The 18811-nt window shown below is 41.1% G+C and overlaps 1 long non-coding RNA gene across 1 annotated transcript in view; it reads left to right on the top strand.

The window, feature by feature from the left end:
* LOC106505661 overlaps nucleotides 1-18811 on the top strand; it is a 160437-nt gene that overhangs the window by 39808 nt on the left and 101818 nt on the right. Inside the window, exon 3 of the long non-coding RNA XR_002337646.1 lies at nucleotides 757-851. This is a non-coding gene — a long non-coding RNA (uncharacterized LOC106505661). The remainder of the gene's footprint in view (nucleotides 1-756; nucleotides 852-18811) is intronic.

Here is an 18811-nt window from a genome sequence, read left to right as displayed (position 1 = left end):
TGCTATTTGTAGACTTATTAACGATGCAGTCATAGCTTTCTTTGGGTTTTTTTTGGCTTTTTAGGGCCACGCCCATGGCATATGGAAGTTCCCAGGCTAGGAGTTGAATTGGAGCTGCAGCTGCTGGCCTATGCCACAGCCACAGCAATGCCAGATCTGAGGTGTGTCTGCAATGTACACCACAGCTCACTGCAACACCAGATTCCTAACCCACTGAGTGAGGCCAGGGATTGAACCTGAGTCTTCATGGATATTAGTCAGGTTTGTTACTGCTAAGCGACAACAGAAACTCCTGGGGCAAAACTTTAATAAGCAAAATTCTGAGAGTTTTGTGTTAACTGTTAGATTTGGTCGCCTCCAGTGAACAATGCCTCCTGATGTGAAAGCTCCAAGCCTAAACCTTAGAAGCCTTGTCAGCTTCAGATTTTCACTCTTGGAACTGACCACCATGCTGTAAACAGTCCAAACCACATGCAGGAGCCACACCGAGGAGTAAAAATGTTCTCCAGGAGTGAGCCACCTTGGATGTTGCTCCCTAGTTCAGCCCCTAAATTAAGGGTGAAAAAACTATGGCTTTTAGCCACATGTGGCCTGCCACCTGATTCTGTAAATAAAGTCTTTCTGGAATGCAGACATGCCTATTTGTTTATATATTATCTGTGGTTGCTTTCTCACTACAGCGGCAGAGTTGAATAGCCATCACAGAGACCTTATGGCCCAAGAAGGCTAAAATATTTACTATTGGGTCCTTTGTAGGAAAGTTTGCTGATTCCTGCCCAAGATGGCTGCAGCCCCAATTGATGTCATGAGAAGCAGAAGAACTGCCCTGATGAATCCAGTCAACCTATATGGTGAGTGATAATCAAATGGTTGCTGCCCTAAATCATTAAGTATGGGGATGGTTTCTTATATAGCACCAACCAAGACAAATTATTAAATATAATATCTGGATTTTATAAGCTTGATGATCTCATGGTTTAAATTGTTATCTTCTCTTACCTTTTAGTAAGTTCTCTTAAATTTTTCTGATGTGTCTTAGCCACATGTGGCTGAAAGTTTGCTCTTCAAAGTCCACACTTTCTTTGTTACTAAATCCACTAGATGTCTTTAAGTCTTCATCTCATTTGACTCTTGGTCAGCATTTGACCCTCTTGTCCACTTCTTTGTTTTTGAAACATTTTCTCCCTTTCATTCATTTAAATCATAATATCCTAATTTTCTTATGTCTTTTAGGATGCTTCTTATCAGTTGCTTTGGGAGTAAAGGGTGCTGATCTTCTGCCTAACACTTAATTTTAGAGTTCCTTGGGATTCCCTCTTAGATTTCATTTGACATTAAACTAATGTATATTGAGCCTACTCTATGCCAGGCATTGTTTTAGGTAATTGGGATACCAAAGCAAATAAAACAAAGAAAAATCCCAGCCCTTGGAGAAATTATCAAGGGTACCCATAATAAAATAAATTGTTATGAAAGCTAGACATTAATAAGTGCTTTAGAAAAGAAAATAAACAGGAGTTCCAGCTGTGTTGCAATGGGACTGGAGCATCTTGGAAGTGCCAGGACCTAGGTTTGATCCCTAACCTGGCACAGTGGGTTAAGGATCCAGCATTGCCACAACTGTGGCATAGTCACAACGGTGGCTTGGATCTTATCCTGGCCTGGGAACTCTATATGCCTTGGGGCAGCCAAAAAGGAAAAGAAAAGAAAAGAAATGGAAGGTGGGTAGGGAGTATGGGGTGGGAGAAGTGGGAATTTAAAGCAAGAATAGGCCCTTCTGAGATGGTGCTATTGGAGCTAAGTCTTAAACAAGGCAAAGGAACTGACCTGTCAGTGTCTAGAAAATCATCCTGGGCAGAGAAAGCAGAAGTACAAAGATCCTGAGGCAAGGCACATGCCTGGGATGGGGGTCGTGGGCAGTAAACAATAGCAGATGAGATCAGAGAAACAATGAGCTCTGAATCCTGCAGTCCTTTTTTTTTTTTTTTTTTTTTTGTCTTTTTGCCTTTTCTAGCATAGCTTCTGAGGCATATGGAGGTTCCCAGGCTAGGGGTGGAGCTGGAGCTGTAGCCGCCAGCCTACGCCAGAGCCACAGCAACGCAGGATCTGAGCCGCGTCTTCAACCTACACCACAGCTCACTGCAATGACTTCATGAGAAGGTTTGGCTGCATGGCCATTCTTCTAATGGTCATTCACGGGCTCATGCTCCCAAATCTCATTTTCCCAGCCCACATCTACCTCCTACGTTTCACTCTGACATATCCAACGACCCACTGGCTATCTTAACTTTCAGGACTTCATGGGTGCCTCAGGCTCTATGTCTTCATCGAAAACCTTTGTCTCCTTCTAAGCTCCCCATGTTTCACTCCTGAGGCCATGCAGCCAAACCTTCTCATTAAGGCTTTGTCTTTTTCTTTTTTGGCCTTTTTTAGGGCTGCACCCAAAGCATATGGAAGTTCCCTGCCTAGGGGTCAAATCAGAGTTACAGCTGCTGGCCCACACCATAGTCGCAGCAACTTGTGGCAGCCACGTCTGCGACTTGCTCCACAGCTCCATGGCAACGCCAGGTCACTGACCCTCGGAGTGAGGCTAGGAATCGAACCTGCATCCTCATGGATACTAGTTGTATTCGTTTCCACTGTGCCACAGTGGGAACTCCCATGGCTTTGTCTTTAATAGGCCATGGCTCATACACAGGCTAGCAGGCGATCTGTTCTGGCCCAGAAATGCTTTGGGTTTCACTGACACATTATTATGGTTTAGTTTATCAGATTTTCTGCCTATAACAGTGGCTGGAAGGATTGGACATAGAATAGGTAGATTTTAATTGGGACAGTTAAATGCTGTCTTAGAAGACAGCTCAGGGCAGGGTGCCATGGCAGCAGGGCACCAAACTGAGGACAGAGGATCAGAATTAGAAGGAATTCCTTACATCTTTCAGCTTAGACCAATAGGGGTGCTGCCATTTGTTAAATTATTCTGAATTTGTCACTTTTGTTACAAATAATAAACCTAGCATGTAGCCAGTATACAAGAGTGAATTCTCTATTGATATTACAGAATTTTGATATTGGAATTCAGTTTTCTCTCTTTCTTTTTTTTTTGTCATTTTGACTTTTTTAGGGCCACTCCCTCGGCATATGGAGGTTCCCAGGCTAGGGGTCTAATCAGAACTGTAGCTGCCGGCCTACGCCACAGCCACAGCAACACAGGATCCAAGCCACATCTGCAACCTACACCACAGCTCATGGCAACACCGGATCCTTAACCCACTGAGCAAGGCCAGGGATCAAACCCGAAACCTCATGGTTCCTAGTTGGATTCGTCAACCACTGAGTCACGACGGGAACTCCAGTTTTCTTTCATTTCTCGTGAGAATTTTTTGTCCATTCTTCACTGTAATTTTAGAATTTAGCATTCATTCTTTTGTTTTTAAGCAAAGAAACTCATTTTGCTCTGGAAAACATTTAGTTAGAAGGGTGTGTGATTCCTTTTTCTATCATCTTTGTAGAAGCTTAAGAAATGTGTTTTCCGCCTAACTCTTAGAAATGTTTTTTTAAAAATAATAATTGGTACAAGGGAAATAAGTCTTCCCAAATATTTTTTCCACATCACATTTATATGTGGGAAAGGGTTGAAAAAAATCACTGGCCTGAAAGTAGGTTACTGAGAGTTTTTATTTTTTTTTATTAGAAAATCAGCTTCGAAATGGATGTTTAAATGCAAGCTTAACATTGTAAAAAAAATGAAGTCTCATTCCTTGACATTTGAGAACTCATTTTATTCATTTATCATTTTCAACAAATATTTATCAAAGGCTTGCTCTATACCAGGCAGCATGTTTGTGTTAAAAGCAGAGGGTAGACCAAACAGAAGAGCTTGCCACCAGGAAGCTTAATTCTACTGGGGGAAGCAGACAATAAAACAGTAAAACAAATAATTACTGCTTGTACTATGCTAGGATGGAAATAAAGCATGGAGGGAAGAGGGACCGACAGACAAACTGGAGAGGCTACATGCTGGAGGAGCTCTCTGAGAAGGTGACTTTGAGTTGATAGTAGAAGAGGAGGCTGAGTCCACCAGGAGAACTGGCAAACTCCTCCTAGAGAGAAGGACTGGTAAGAGCAGTAAAGACTGGTAAAGGCGAGAGAGGCTCAATGTTCCAGAAACAGAAGGGAGGCCAAAGTGACCAAGAATGGCTCAAGAACATAAGGTAGAAAGAGGACAGGGAGCCAGATCATGCAGGGTTTTATAAGCCCGAGTAAAGTATTTGGATTTTACTCTGAGTGTGATGGGAAGACAATGGGTTTATGCAAGGGAATGATGTAACCAGATGCTGTTCTTTGCTTTTTAAAAAATGGTGGCAGGGTGTTCCTGTCATGGCTCAGCAGTAATGAAACTGACTAGTATCCATAAGGATATGGGTTTGATCCCTGGCCTGGCTCAGTGCATTAAGGATCTGGTGTTGCCACGAGCTGTGGTGTAGGTTGCAGATGCAGCTCAGATCTGCTGTTCCTGTGCCTGTGGGGTAGGCTGGCAGCTGCAGCTCTGATTCAACCCCTAGCAAGAGAACTTCCATATGCCGTGGGTGTGGACCTAAAAAGCAAATAAATAAATAAATAATTTGGCAAAATATACATAATGTAAAATTTACCATGGCAACCTTTTTTTAAGGAAACAGTTCAGTGGCATGAAATATATTCAAGATGTTGTGGAACCATGCCCAATATCCATTTCCAGAACTTTTTCATCGTCCCAAACAGAAACTCTGTATCCAGTAAACAGTGACTGCAGCCTGCCTTATTTAGGGATCCTTTTCTGTTCCTTTAAATTTTGCCTAGCCATTCTGACTTTCCTCAGAAAATCTCCCTAGAGAGAAATCTTGCCACCTAGAGAAAGCTATCAAGGCAACTCCGGCGGCTCTGTTCCTACCCTTATCCTCACACCTGTAATTCAGCCTGGAGCCCACTGAAGTGCAGGCTTGTGCTTCTGGGTGAGGACTTGTAGGAAATAGCAGCTGGGTTTTAGACCAGTTCTGAGTAAAAATAATCTTCCTCATCTCAAAAACCAGCCACACCACTTTGGAAAATAGTTTGGCAATGTTTCAAAAAGTTAAACAGAAAACCACCGGGGCACCAGCAGTTCTACTCCTAGGTATCTACCGAAGAGAAATAAAAAGGTGTGTCCCCACAAAGACTCCCACCTGGGTGTTCATAGGAGGTTTATTCGTCATAGTCCCAAACTGGAAACAACCGAAAGGTCTATGAACCGATGAATGGACAGAAGCAAAGAAGCAGGTGCATGCAGTAGAGTACTTTTCAGCACCAAGAAGGAAGAAATTACTGACACATCCAATCATGACGTCAGAACCTCAGAAGCCACACACAGGCAAGCACGTATTGTGTGTACATGAAATAGCCGGAAAAGGCAAATTGATGACAGAAACCAGTTTAGTGGTTGTCTGAGGTTGGGACTGGGAACCAAGATCAACTGTAAGTGTACTCAGGGATCTTCTTACAGGAGATGAAACTATACTTAAACCGACTTAGGATGATAGTTGCATCACTTTGTAAAATTACTAAAAATACCTGAACCTCAACAGGAACTATGCTATGTGTTTTTTATGCTATGTTAAACATAGGTGATCAGCAGCTTGGATAGAGTCTGACACTTAATGTTAACAGGAAAATGAAAGGTTCTGCTGGACCAATATTGAAACCTTTTAATTGAGCAAAATGGGAAGGAAAATCTATCCTAACATTCCTGACAGGCCTTGATTTATTTGTGACAATTACGTTTTGAAAGGCTCTGTCTCTCTATTTTAAAGGGAATTCAAGGTGTTCCCGTCATGGCTCAGTGGTTAACGAATCCAACTAGGAACCATGAGGTTTCAGGTTCAATCCCTGGCCTTGCTCAGTGGGTTAAGGATCCGGTGTTGCCATGAGCTGTGGTGTAGGTCGCAGACTCGGATCCCAAGTTGTTGTGGCTCTGGCGTAGGCTGGTGGCTACAGCTCCAATTCCACCCCTAGCCATGTGCCACCGGTGCGGCCCTAGAAAAGATAAATAAATAAATAAATAAGTTCAAGTTTCTAAAGCCATTTTTAAAAAACCATAATTACCTAGGCTTTTTCTTAGTAACGGTGCAATTCTTATTTCCTTTGTCTTTTCCTACTAGGACTTAGGATTGAAATAATTTGTTCCCTGAACAGCCATGTCTATCCCCAAGTAAACTGGTGACCACTGAATATTTCACTTTGGTTAGTAAAGAGGATTTGAGAAAATTATTTTTTAAGCTTTCAGAGAAGCTTTTATTCCTTAAATGGCTAAAAGTTTCTGATGATATGAAGAAAGAGGGAAAACCTTCACAAGATAGCTTGGTCAGTGTGGGCTAAAATCCTGACTGTTTTTGAAAAAATACCTTCAAATTAATTTTAGCTTACAGGTACGGATAGAAAAAGAATAACTGTGTTACAAAAGTCCTTTTGAAACATAGCTCTTTAGGAAGAACCCAAGAATCAAGACCTATGTGTGATCCTAGGTAGGTCTGATTAATTCTACTTTCCCTCTTTTCTCTCTGTAGCCTGCGGACAGTATCTGCCTTAAAGAAGGGAACATATAAAAGGACCTAGAACAGTGACCACCAAGTAGGAAGCACTTTCATTAGGTTTTATTTATTCCAATGGAAATGCATGGTGGGAATAATTTGTGTAGTGGTGATTTCCTTGGATTTTTTTTTTTTCTTTTTGACTCACTCACTTCTTTTCAAGAAGCAGAATGAAAGCCATCGTATGTCTTGGTTTTTAGAAGAACAAAGCCTAAAAAAAAGGAAAAAAAGGACAAAGCTCTCATCACCATCCACATTATCATCATCGACAACCAACATGTAAAAATGCAGGATGGTGCAGTGATTAAAAGAGTGGGAGCTGGGTCAATCTACCTGGGTTTGAATGCCAGCTCTGTCATTAGCAGTTCAGGTGACCTTGAACAACTCTCTTAGATTCCCTCAGCCTTGTCTTCATTAATAGATTTAGACTCATAGTTGTACTTTTGTTAAAGGACAGAGATTAAATGTGACAGAGATTAGATTATGAAAAGCACACTATAAAAATAGAGCCAAAATGATGGCAATTACTAAGTATAGATGCATAGACTCTATATTGGAGTCTACCTCCATTCTTGATCAGCTAGCAATTTCTGTTTGCACTTGAATTCTAAATTTTATGTGACATTAGTCAGTTTGGAGTTGATAAAAGCTCAAATTTCCTTACTGGCAAATGGGAACTTCTAGTGTAGATTTAGTGAAAGGCAGATAAAGGTATTGTCTGATTATTCACTCCTTTGGATTTAAGGAGGTATGTGCAGTTGGCAGGTCCAAGGAAAAGACTCGAGTTGGGCAATACTCACTTTCGTGTCTTTGAACCTCACTTAGCCATCTCTGGCTTCCCCTCCTCAACTTTGAAGCCTCCTCTCTAGATGTCTAGGCACAAATTTTAGGGTGTTTTTTTTTTTTTAACACAGAGTGTATAACTAATATTCCTTCAAACTTTCCAAGCTGGCAGGAGTTTGGACAGAACTCAGCAGAAATGAATCTGATTAGCATCCATGAGGACACATGTTTGATTCTTGGCCTCGCTCAGTGGGTTAATGATCCCAAGTTGCGGTGAGCTGTGGAATAGGTCTCAGACTCAGCTCATATCCTGCGTTGCTGTGGTTGTGGCATAGGCCAGCATCTACAACTCCAATTCCACCCTATTCACAGGTTCACCCCCCCCCAAAAAAAAAAGACTAACTTCCCAAGCTGTCACCTCTACCCACCTCCCCCCACACACTATGCTCACTCACAAACATCTCTCTAGCCTCCTGGTCTAAATCAGTGATGCTTTGCTGACCCCATCCCTGTCTTACCCACATGTAACTTTACCTCTACTGCAGCCTGGACTTTATATAAGTCTTACAGTCAGTTCATGGGTTTGAAAGCAAACTCATACTTTTAATTCATATTGGGACTCCAGTAACCAACATTTGCTTAATGTTTTACCTTGCTTTAACCCAAGGAATTGCTCCTTCCAATGAAGAAATGTAAGCCCTGAGGGAGGCAAGTTCCTGGGAACAATCCCCCTTGTAAATGGCTGACTCCTTGACCTAAAAGTAGAACTTTTAGGTATATGAAAATTACGGAAGGTGCCTCACACCTCCAGACTCCTTTTACCTGATTCTAATATTGCATTTCTTTTTACTGGGACAGATGATTTAAAAACCCCTTCTTGGGTCCTGCCCACAGGGATGCTGAGATTTTGATTCAAAGGGTCTAAGTGCAGTCTAGTTGTCTGTATTTTCATCAGGTTTCTTTCTTTCTTTCTTTCTTTCTTTTTCTTTTCTTTTTTTTTTTTTTTTTTTTTTTTTTTTTTTGTCTTTTTGCCTTTTCTAGGGCCACCCCCATGGCATATGGAGGTTCCCAGGCTAGGGGTAGAGTTGGAGCTGTAGCCGCCAGCCTATGCCAGAGCCACAACAACTTGGGATCCAAGCCGAGTCTGCGACCTACGCCACAACTCAAGGCAAAGCCGGATCCTTGACCCACTGAGAAACATGGCAGAGGTAAATAGGCTTAACTTTATAATGTGTAACTATTCTTTTGTTATTAATTGAGGAAGGGAATTATACCACTAGTCTCATCACTCAGAAGTATTGACCTCAAGAATGTAGGATGGAAAGAGGGCTTTGAGAGATGATCTTGTCCATAGACAGACACACTGATATCTGCTTAGATGTAGGAGATGCTGTCCTATTTTTTCTTTTTCTCTTTTTATGGCCGCACCTGTGGCACATGAAGGCTCCCAGGCTTGGCGTCAAATTGGAGCCGCAGTTGCCAGCCTGTGCTATAGCCGTGGCAACACCGGATCCGAGCCGCATCTGTGACCAGTGCCAGGGCTTGTGGCAATGCCAGATCCTTAACCCACTGAGCAAGGCTAGGGATTGAGCCTGCATCCTCTTGGGTTCTTAATCTGCTGAGCCCCATTAGGAACTCCAAACTGTTCTTTTTTTTTTTTTTTTTTTTGGTATTTTGTCATTTTAGGCGCGCACCCAAAGCATACGGAGGTTCCCAGGCTAGGGGTTGAATCGGAGCTGTAGCCGCTGGCCTACGCCAGAGCCACAGCAACGTGGGATCCGAGCTGCATCTGTGACCTACACCACAGCTCACAGCAACACCGGATCCTTAACCCACTGAGCAAAGCCAGGGATCGAACCCACAACCTCATGGTTTCTAGTCGGATTTGTTTCCACTGAAGCACGATGGGAGCTCCCAAACTGTTCTATTTTTAAAGGCTCTCCGAGTTGGCAATAAAAATCTCATCTAATCATCCATTAATTCCCAGATCTGGATTTTCTTTCTCTTTTATTAGCTCTAAAGTTTTTTTGGTGGATTTTTAAAATTGTTTCAATATATAAGATCATGTTATCTGTAAATAGAGATAGTTTTATTTCTTGTCTTCCAATCTGAATGTCTTTTATTTCTTTTCTGTGCCAAATCGCGCTAGTTAGAACTTCCAACACAGTGTTGAGTAGAAGTGGTGAAAACTTCATATATTATCTTTTTCCCCGATCTTAGGAGGAAAGCTTTGGAGTTCCCATTGTGGCGCAGTGGTTAACGAATCTGATAAGGAACCATGAGGTCGCGGGTTCGATCCCTGGCCTTGCTCAGTGGGTTAAGGATCCAGCATTGCTGTGAGCTGTGGGGTAGGTTGCAGACGCAGCTCGGATCCAGTATTGCTGTGGCTCTGGCATAGGCCTGCGGCTACAGCTCTGATTCGACCCCTAGCCTAGGAACCCCCCTATGCCACAGGAGTGGCCCTAGAAAAGACAAAAAGACAAAAAATAAAGGAGGAAAGCTTTCATTGAGTATGGTGTTAGTTCTAAGTTTTTCATAGATGCAGCAGGAAGGTTTTTGTGTGTTCTTCCAGAGATAGTTCATTCATTTATTAGAAAATATATATGGTAGCCTATATATACTGGTCTGCACCTTGCATTTTTCACCTAACAATATAGCTTGGAGATCTTTCTAAATTAATACTTCAATAATTTCTTCATTAAAAAAAATGGCTGCTGGTTTTTCATCGTATGGATGTGCCATCCTGTATTTAATCAACCCTTTATTGAAGCATAATCTAACTATCAGCAGAATTGGTCATATGAATTCCAAATCAGCAATCATTTATTTAATCTCTAATGTTTATTTAACCTCTGCTATTGTGTTGGGCACAATTAAAATTATCAAAAAAAAAAATAGGGTTTAAGTTTCACTCACCTCCTTTCCTGCTTTTGTCTTAGAAATACTGGAGCACACATACAAAAAGTTAACCTAACCCTATTTCTTCCAACTTTCTAAATTTCAAACACAAAGAAAAGTTGAAAGAATTGTACGAGGTAACTCGTAATAATTACCTAGATTAATCAATTGTTAACATTTTGCCATCTTTATCTATGATAATATGTTTATTTGTTCTGCTGAATCACGTGAAAGTAAGTTGCAGATTTCTGGCATTTCACCCCTAAAAATAAGGATATTCTCCTACTTAGCCACAATACTATATCATATAGAAACGTAACAGTTTATTTCTAAATATCATTAAATATCTGATCCATAGTCAGTGTTTTTTTATTTGTCTCCAAAATGTCTTTTTAGCGTCTTTTTTTCCTTTTTCTTAACTAAGATCCAGTCAGAGTCTACATAATTGTATTTTGATTGTTATCTCTCTTAAGTCTCTTTTATCTAGAACAGTTCCCATATCTTTTTTTTTTTTTTTTAAATAACATTGACATTTTGAAGTGACTAAGCTAGTTGACTTTTAGAATGTCCCACATTCAGGCTTTTTCTGATTGTTTCCTTATGGTATTATTTACCCTGCCTTTTTTTTCCCCCAGTATTTTCTGTAAATTTAGAGGTTAATCCTAAAGTTTTGATTACATACAAGTTATCTTTGGGGCAACATTTAGTAAGTGAATATATATACTATTCCATGCTATCAGAAGACATATGATGTCAAGATATTCCCCTGTTAGTGATCCTAAGTTTGATCACTTGTTTTATGTACTATCTTTTGGAACTCTATTGAAAAGGTACATTTTCCACTTTATACTCTGAAATATTCACTTCTTTAATCATTAGACAATGTCAAAGACTTGGGTTTGGTGGAGAGGGAGTGAAAATCTATATGCTTCTTTTCTTCCTTATGTACTTCAATTCCAAATAGTGGTTGAGACAACTTTTAGGTACAAGTAGAAATTTAGTAGCAAGTACATGACAGTCTATAACTTGGAGTAGCGGAGGGTGATCAGCTCTGTACTTTGCAATCAATGGAAAGGTCATTGCATTAGAAATCAAAATCAGGGATCAAAGTTTCAGTCTCTAATATGCCACTAACTAGCCATGCGACCACCAATCATTTAACTTCTCTGGGTTCCAGTTTCTTCATCTATGATTCCAAATGGTCTTTAGCATTCCCAATGGCTCTTATTTCATGATACTATGGTTTCACTCCATTTCACTTAGTGAAAAATATTAGATCACATTTATTAGGTGCACAATATGGGAGCTTTTATTTCTCTCAAAAATTAAAACTCTTGCAGTTTTCCTGTCATGGCACAGTGGAAACGAATCCGACTAGGAACCATGAGGTTGCGGGCCTCACTCAATAAGTTAAGGATCTGGTGTTGCCATGAGCTGTGGTATAGGTCGCAGACATGGCTCGGATCCTGCACTGCTGTGGCTGTGGCATAGGCTGGCAGCTACAGCTCAAATTTGACCCCTAGCCTGGGAACCGCCATATGCCACAGGTGCAAACTATAAAAAGACAAAAAAAAAAGAAGAAGAAGAAGAAGAAGAAGAAGAAGAAGAAAATATGTCTCCATTAAAAAAAAAGGAAAAAAGAAAAAAAAATTAAAACTCTTGGAATTTCATTTAATCCTATAATTAAGGAATGCCAACTTCATGTAGGTGCTCAATAAGTATCCTTGTGAATCAGGCTATTACTTTTGATAAGTGGACTTTTGTCTTTTTTTTTTTTTTTTTTTTTTTGTCTTTTTGCCATTTCTTGGGCCGCTCCCGCGGCATATGGAGGTTCCCAGGCTAGGGGTCAAATCAGAGCTGTAGCCACCGGCCTACACCACAGCCACGTGGGATCCAAGCCACATCTGCAACCTACACCACAGCTCATGGCAACGCTGGATCCTTAACCCACTGAGCAAGGCCAGGGATCGAACCTGCAACCTCATGGTTCCTAGTCAGATATGTTAACTACTGAGCCACGATGGGAACTCCTGGACTTTTGTCTTTATAATTATGTTTTATTTTATTTTTGCTGTTTCTTTTTGTTCTCCATGACCCCAAAAAATTGTTGGGCAGCTAGGTTGCTTTTTTTCCATCCTATAGATTGAATTATGTTCTTTCCCCAAATGTATCTGTTTAAATCCTAACCCCCCAGTAACTCAGAATGTGAACTTATTTGGAAATTAGGCTGTTGTAGACATAACTAGACAAGTTAAAATGAGGTCATTTAGAGTGGGCCTTAATCCAATATGACTTTCTTAAAAAGGGGAAATTTGGACAACAGAGACATACACAAGAGGAGAATGGCACGAAAGGTGAAGGCAGAGATTGAAGTGATCAATCTATAAGCCGAGGAACAACAAAGATTGACAGCAAAGCACCAGAAGCCAGTGGAGGGACCTACAACAACTTCTCCCCCACAGCTTTCAGAAGGAACCATTTCTAGATCAAGATCAAGTCCTTATCTTGGACTCATAGCTTCCAGAATGGGAAGACAATACATTTCTGTCATTTGACTTTTACATTTGATAGATCCCTTATTTGGTAATCATTTCCTTGAGAAATTATAATAGCCTGCAGGGAAAGTAATGAAATCACTGGCTTCTCTCTTGTGTAGATGTTAGAACCCTGACCAGGTTGAAAAAGTCTATTATTATTACTATTATTAATTTTTGCAAATTCTGTCTCAGAGCAGACATATTTTCTGAACCATTCATAGGATACTTTGCAGTTGTTTTGTCTCTGGTAAATTTTGTGCATTTGTTCATGGGCATGTGTGTACTCTCAAGCATGTGTAGATAAATGCCACCCATATCCTTTCAATATATTTTGACTCCGGATACCAAGGAAACAGACTGGAACTCATTATTCTCTAACTGAATTTAAATATCTTAGCTGTTTCCACATATATATGGTCATATATCCAATACAAAAAGAAATTATAATCAGACTTTTGAGTGAAAATCTTAATAATTTCTCACACTTCCTATATGGATATACAGCAAGATACCAACTTTGGAATGATATACAAGGACCCAGTTAAGTAGAAAATTCCTCTGAAGAACATAGATGATCTGCTAACATTTTCCATTCATTTCTAAGTTTTGCTATAATCTTAGAATGTAGAGCTCTCAATACATGTTATACTTAAATAAGTTTAAAAAGCACATAGGTGCAAAAATGCTTTTGTTTGGCTCTGATGAGTGGTTTCAGAAAACTGTATGGGTCTAGTGGTTTCAGAAAACTGTATGGATCTAGTGGCTTTATGAGCAGTTCTTCATCTATTCTGACGGTATAATTTGTTTGTTCCTCTGTGGAGAAATTTCCTCACTTGTGCCCTGATGATTACTGTGGTCCCTTCATTTATAAACTGCTATCGATCTTATCAATAATTGTAGAAGTTGTTAGTGCTAGCATGAATTTTTCAAATACAACCTTTCAAGGTCAACATTCTGACATGAGCGTTCATCAGTGATTGTTATTTAACAACAAAATCCCCTCTCAAAACTAACGAACAAGTCGGGCTTTTGTTTTTAAAATAATTTTAACTGTCCATGTCTTTTATTATGTACTACAGTAAGAACAGAGCATCTAAGGAAAGGGTTGATGGATATGAATAAAAAGGGAAAATAATGGGATTTTTAAAATATGTGTTGATGAGTAAAAGGTGAAGTTATATCTTCATTTCTGCAATCAATGCCCTGAGTAAACGTACGCAAAGTGCACTTATTTACCTAAAAAGAAGGTCATCTTACAAAAATACAGATTTAGAAATACTTCTGTTTTGCCAAAGGTAAAATGACTGGTGTTCAGTGAGAAACTTATGGTCATCCTAAAGACTCCTGTGGTTCCAATTAGTCTAGATGCCACAAGGTCATGACAAAACTCTTGCACTTGTGGTTGAAGTTAGAGTGGTTTACTTAGGTACATGGTGTGGGGTGAACTGTCATTACCCAGATGTTAAACACAAGTCTCCTTCTTCCAGGGTAGAGAAAAAACAGAGACTTCAGAGTCTCTTCTTTGATTCACAGTGTTAAAAAAAAGTGGAAACCCAGATGAGCCCAAAATCCATAGCTTTGACATTATTAGCCTAAAATATTGCCTTCCCCCAGTCTCATGGAAGTTCAAATGAACACCAGAGGAGGTGTTTATCTAGGGGTAAAATTTGATCCATAAAAATTTTCCTTTACTTAGGGTGGCTTCTGAAGTGATCAGCCCTTATCTTACAAATGATTCCCAAGATGACTTCATAGCCCATGATTTCTCTTTTCAACTATGCGTCCTAAGAGCCTAACTTCAGGCGTTCCGCTTTCAAACTCCAAAGAGATATAAGCAGGCCTGTGAATTCTGTCACTAACTTGATAATAGCTGATGATCACATTTAATCTGAATCAGCTTTTCTAATAATGATGCAGCATTTATATTTGGCTTAAAAAATGACATGTTTTTAAAATGCCAGTGTAGGAGAGACAGGATTAAGGTAGCAAAATAGAGGGACTGGAGCTTATGTTCTCTCATAAAAACAATGAAATTACAAGCAAATGTGGAACAACCTTCAATCAATTGGGTTGGAAACTTTCAAAAAGATATCCTATTCCAGAAGACAAAAAGGAGGCCACATCAAGAGTAGGAGGGGCGATTACCCAATATAAGTAACCCCTTACCTGCTGTGTGGGAAGCCCACAGACTGGAAAGTAACACACAGAGACTCACTTACAGGAGTGAGAGTTCTGAGCCCCGCATCGGGTACCCATGGCTGGAGATCTGGCAATGGGAGAAAGAGCCCCCAGAGCATCTGGCATGGAAGGCCAGTGGGGCTTGTGTGTGGGAGCTCCATGGGACTGACTGGAGACCCCAGTTTTGAAAGATGCGCACAGGCTTTCATGTGCACTGGGTCCCAGGGCAAAGCAGAGGCTCCATAGGAAACTGGGTCAGATTTGACTGCAATTCTTGGCGATCTCCTGGGAAAACAGGAGGTGACAGTGGCTTGTTGTGAGGGAAGGACATTGAAGGCAAAGCTCTCAGAAATATTCTTCAGTGTGTGTTCCTCTAGAGGGAAAATCTGGCCCCACCCATCAGCCCTGAGAAGTCCCAGGCCAAACAATAATCCAGGTGGGATCACAGCCCCACCCATCAGTAAACTGGCTGCCTAAAGACCCCCCAAACACACAGCCACCTCTAATCTCACCCAGAGACAAAGCCCCACCCACCAGAGGGATAGGAATCAGCCCCTCCTACCAGGGGGCAGACACCAGTCCCTCCTATCAGGAAGCCTACAGCAAGCCCCCGTACCAACTTCAGCCACAAGGGGGGCAGACACCAGAAGCAAGAGAGGCTACAACTCTATTGTCTGCAAAAAGGACACCACACCAAAAACCTATAGAAATGAAAAGGCAGAGAACTATAATGCAGATAAGGGAGCAAGAAAAAAAACAGAAAAACAGCTGAGTAATCTAGAGATTATCAGCCTCCAGGAAAAAGACTTTAGACTGATGATGCTGAAGATGATGTAAGACATTAGAAATAAAGTGGAGGCAAGGACTGATAATTTACAGTAAACACTGAGCAAAGAAATACAAGATTTAAAACTTAAGCAAGCAGAGATGCAAAATACAATAACTGAAATAAAAATGCTGGTGTGTGGAGTTTCCATCGTGGAAACTAGTCAGATTCAGTTAATATGAATCTGACTAGGAACCATGAAGTTGTGGGTTCAATCCCTGGCCTTGCTCAGTGGGTTAAGGATCCAGTGTTGCCGTGAGCTGTGGTGTAGGTTGCAGACACGGCTCGGATCCCGCGTTGCTGTGGCTCTGGTATAGGCCGGCGGTTACAGCTCCTATTAACCCCTAGCCTGGGAACCTCCATATGCCACCGGTGCAGCCCTAGAAAAAGTGAAAAGACAAAAAATAATAGTAATAATAATAAAAATTATTGATCTCTTTTCATATCTGTCTGTTCAGATTATTTAAGATATCCATCAGTGTGTCTTGAACATTGTTCCACTTATTTTTTTACTCAGATCCAACTGCTTCTATGAAAACCTATGCTAAATTTGGTTTTCTTTTTGTTGTTGTTGTTGTTGTCTTTTTAGGGCCACATGTGTGGCACATGGAAGTTCCCAGGCTAGGGTCAAATCAGAGCTGTAGCTCCTGGCCTACACCACAGCTCATGGCAATGCAGGATCCTTAACCCACTGAGCAGGGCCAGGGATCAAACCCACATCCTCATGGATACTAGTCAGGTTCATCACTTCTGAGCCACAATGGACACTCCCTAAATTGGATTTTTGAATTATGATAGTGAGTTTCTCAAAGTTCACATATCTGGCAAACAATTATCTTACTATTTACTAATCCATTTCCTTTGCTATTTTCTGGAAAGTGTGGGCTGCCAGGCTCAGTGCAACTTTATAAACATGGGGAAAGATTGACTGTTTAGTGTAGTTAATTATTCCTCTTTTGTTCACAATGACAGTCTGTCTTAAAACACCCCAAGACCCCTGAGTTTAGACTTTCTCCTAAACCCTCCAGTGTTAGCAGGTGTACAAGGGCTTAGGAAGACAATTGTTGATAAAATACTAGCTAGTGCCTCAAAGACCCATAACCACATTCTTCTTCTGACCCAACCATAGGAGAGGGCAAAGGTGGGAGCGTTCCTTTCTATCTCCTCACCCGAGGATGTACATCCACTCTTCTCTTTAAGGGTTGGGTGGTATTTACAGTAGATGTGTGTATACACCCTCCTTAGCCTGGTGCGAATTGTCCAAATGACTCCCCCTTCCTTCAAACCTCAACTTGAATATTCCTTCTCCTAGGAAGCCTTTCTTGATGGCCCAAGATGGGGCGTGGGTCCGGGATGCCCCTTTGCACAACTGCAGGGATGGTGCTCACATTGTGTTTTAAGTGGATGGTGCTTCCTATAGTTAAGGCAGTGAGTCCATCCTCTCCATGTGCCCCTCTTCCCTGCTACCTCTTCCACTGACTTGACTCTGCTGAACCAGAACTGTTTGCTGGTTTCCTCAAGGGCAGGGACTCTTATCTCATATAGTTGAACCTGACAGAATATATGCTCAGGAAAGGCTCAATTGAGTTGCTAAATTGTGTGGCTCTGGTCCTGTATTCCCTGATGTCCAGATATGATCAGGCAGTGGCCAACAGTTTTTTTTTTTGTTTTTTTTTAGGGCCACACCCACAGCATTTGGAAATTACCAGGCTAGGGGTCAAATCAGAGCTGCAGCTCCCAGCCTACACCATAGCCACAGCAACGTGGGATCTGAGCCATGTCTAAGACCTACACCACAGCTCATAGCAACGCTGGATCTGTAACCCACTCTGCAAGTCCAGGGATTGAGCCTGCATCCTCATGGATACTAGTTGGGCTCTTAGCCCACAGAGCCACAATGGGAACTCCGAGTTACCATAGTCATGTTAAGGAAAAGGAGTGCTACTAAACCCATTAGGTGGAGTCTCCCTGTTCCTTGTTATTTATGAGTGTTACCTCCTTCCAGGCCTTAGAACCCTGTGTATCTTCTGAGAGAACAGGGTGAGGGTGGAGGGGAGTGAGTGGCTGAATAAACCCAGGTGCTCCAGCCTTGGTTGGTGCCATGGATTTTTAAGAAAGCCTGTTCACCCCCTCCCACACCCTTTCTCTTTTCTGAGGTACACCTGTCAGTCCTAAATTTGGTTTTTAGTGGCAGAGGATTATATATTCATTAAGGCCTGATTTGTTATTTTGTTAATTTAATATTTTATGAGTATATAAGTATTTATGGAAGTATCAAAGTCTTTGAAATGAAGAAAATTGGTTCTGCTTTGTGGAAAACAAATCCTTCTGCTGTAGTACATTTCTCTATTAAAAAAAAAGAAAGAAAAACTGATTTTCAGAGTCCTGCCAACAACACTCTAAATGTAAGTGCTAGATTTGCAAATAGGCTTATATTCATATTTAGAGAATATGCATATTCAGAGACATATTATTCAGGAAATATCTGGTTATCTTCAGACTTAGTAAAACTTATGGCTAAAAATAAGAGGGGTAAAATATAAATAGTGGGGAAAGTGAGGGAGGATGAACAGCAGCCATTACAAGAATAGAATAGAGAGGAAGAGGAGAGGAGAACTGTGTGTTATTTTCTGTTTTGGTTTATATCTTCACCACCACTTGAAATTCAGTTCAATTTAACAAACATTACCTGCGTGCCCAGCATGCAGAGGGCCAGAAGATGCAATATCAGCCTCCAAGTTGTTTGAGTTGAGCAGACACAATATAATGACTGACTCCCCAGCATTCTCTCTTCCACGTTCTAAAGCCATCATGAAGTGTAGGGATTGGACTCAGTCACCAAAGAATGCTTCCAACACCCAAGCCTAAGCCTGCAGAGCATTCCTCAGGCCACAGTGGTTGGTTCAGGAATGACTGTGTGACCCAGTTCAGTCCATTGAGACGCAAAAGGCCATTTTCTGAGGGCTCCCAGGAGAGTTTCCTGG

The sequence above is a fragment of the Sus scrofa genome, chromosome 13 (assembly GCF_000003025.6).
Source record: "Sus scrofa isolate TJ Tabasco breed Duroc chromosome 13, Sscrofa11.1, whole genome shotgun sequence".
In the NCBI taxonomy this organism is placed as follows: domain Eukaryota; kingdom Metazoa; phylum Chordata; class Mammalia; order Artiodactyla; family Suidae; genus Sus; species Sus scrofa.
The sequence above is the reverse complement of the archived record's forward strand: the minus strand, read 5'-3'. Positions and strand labels throughout refer to the sequence as shown.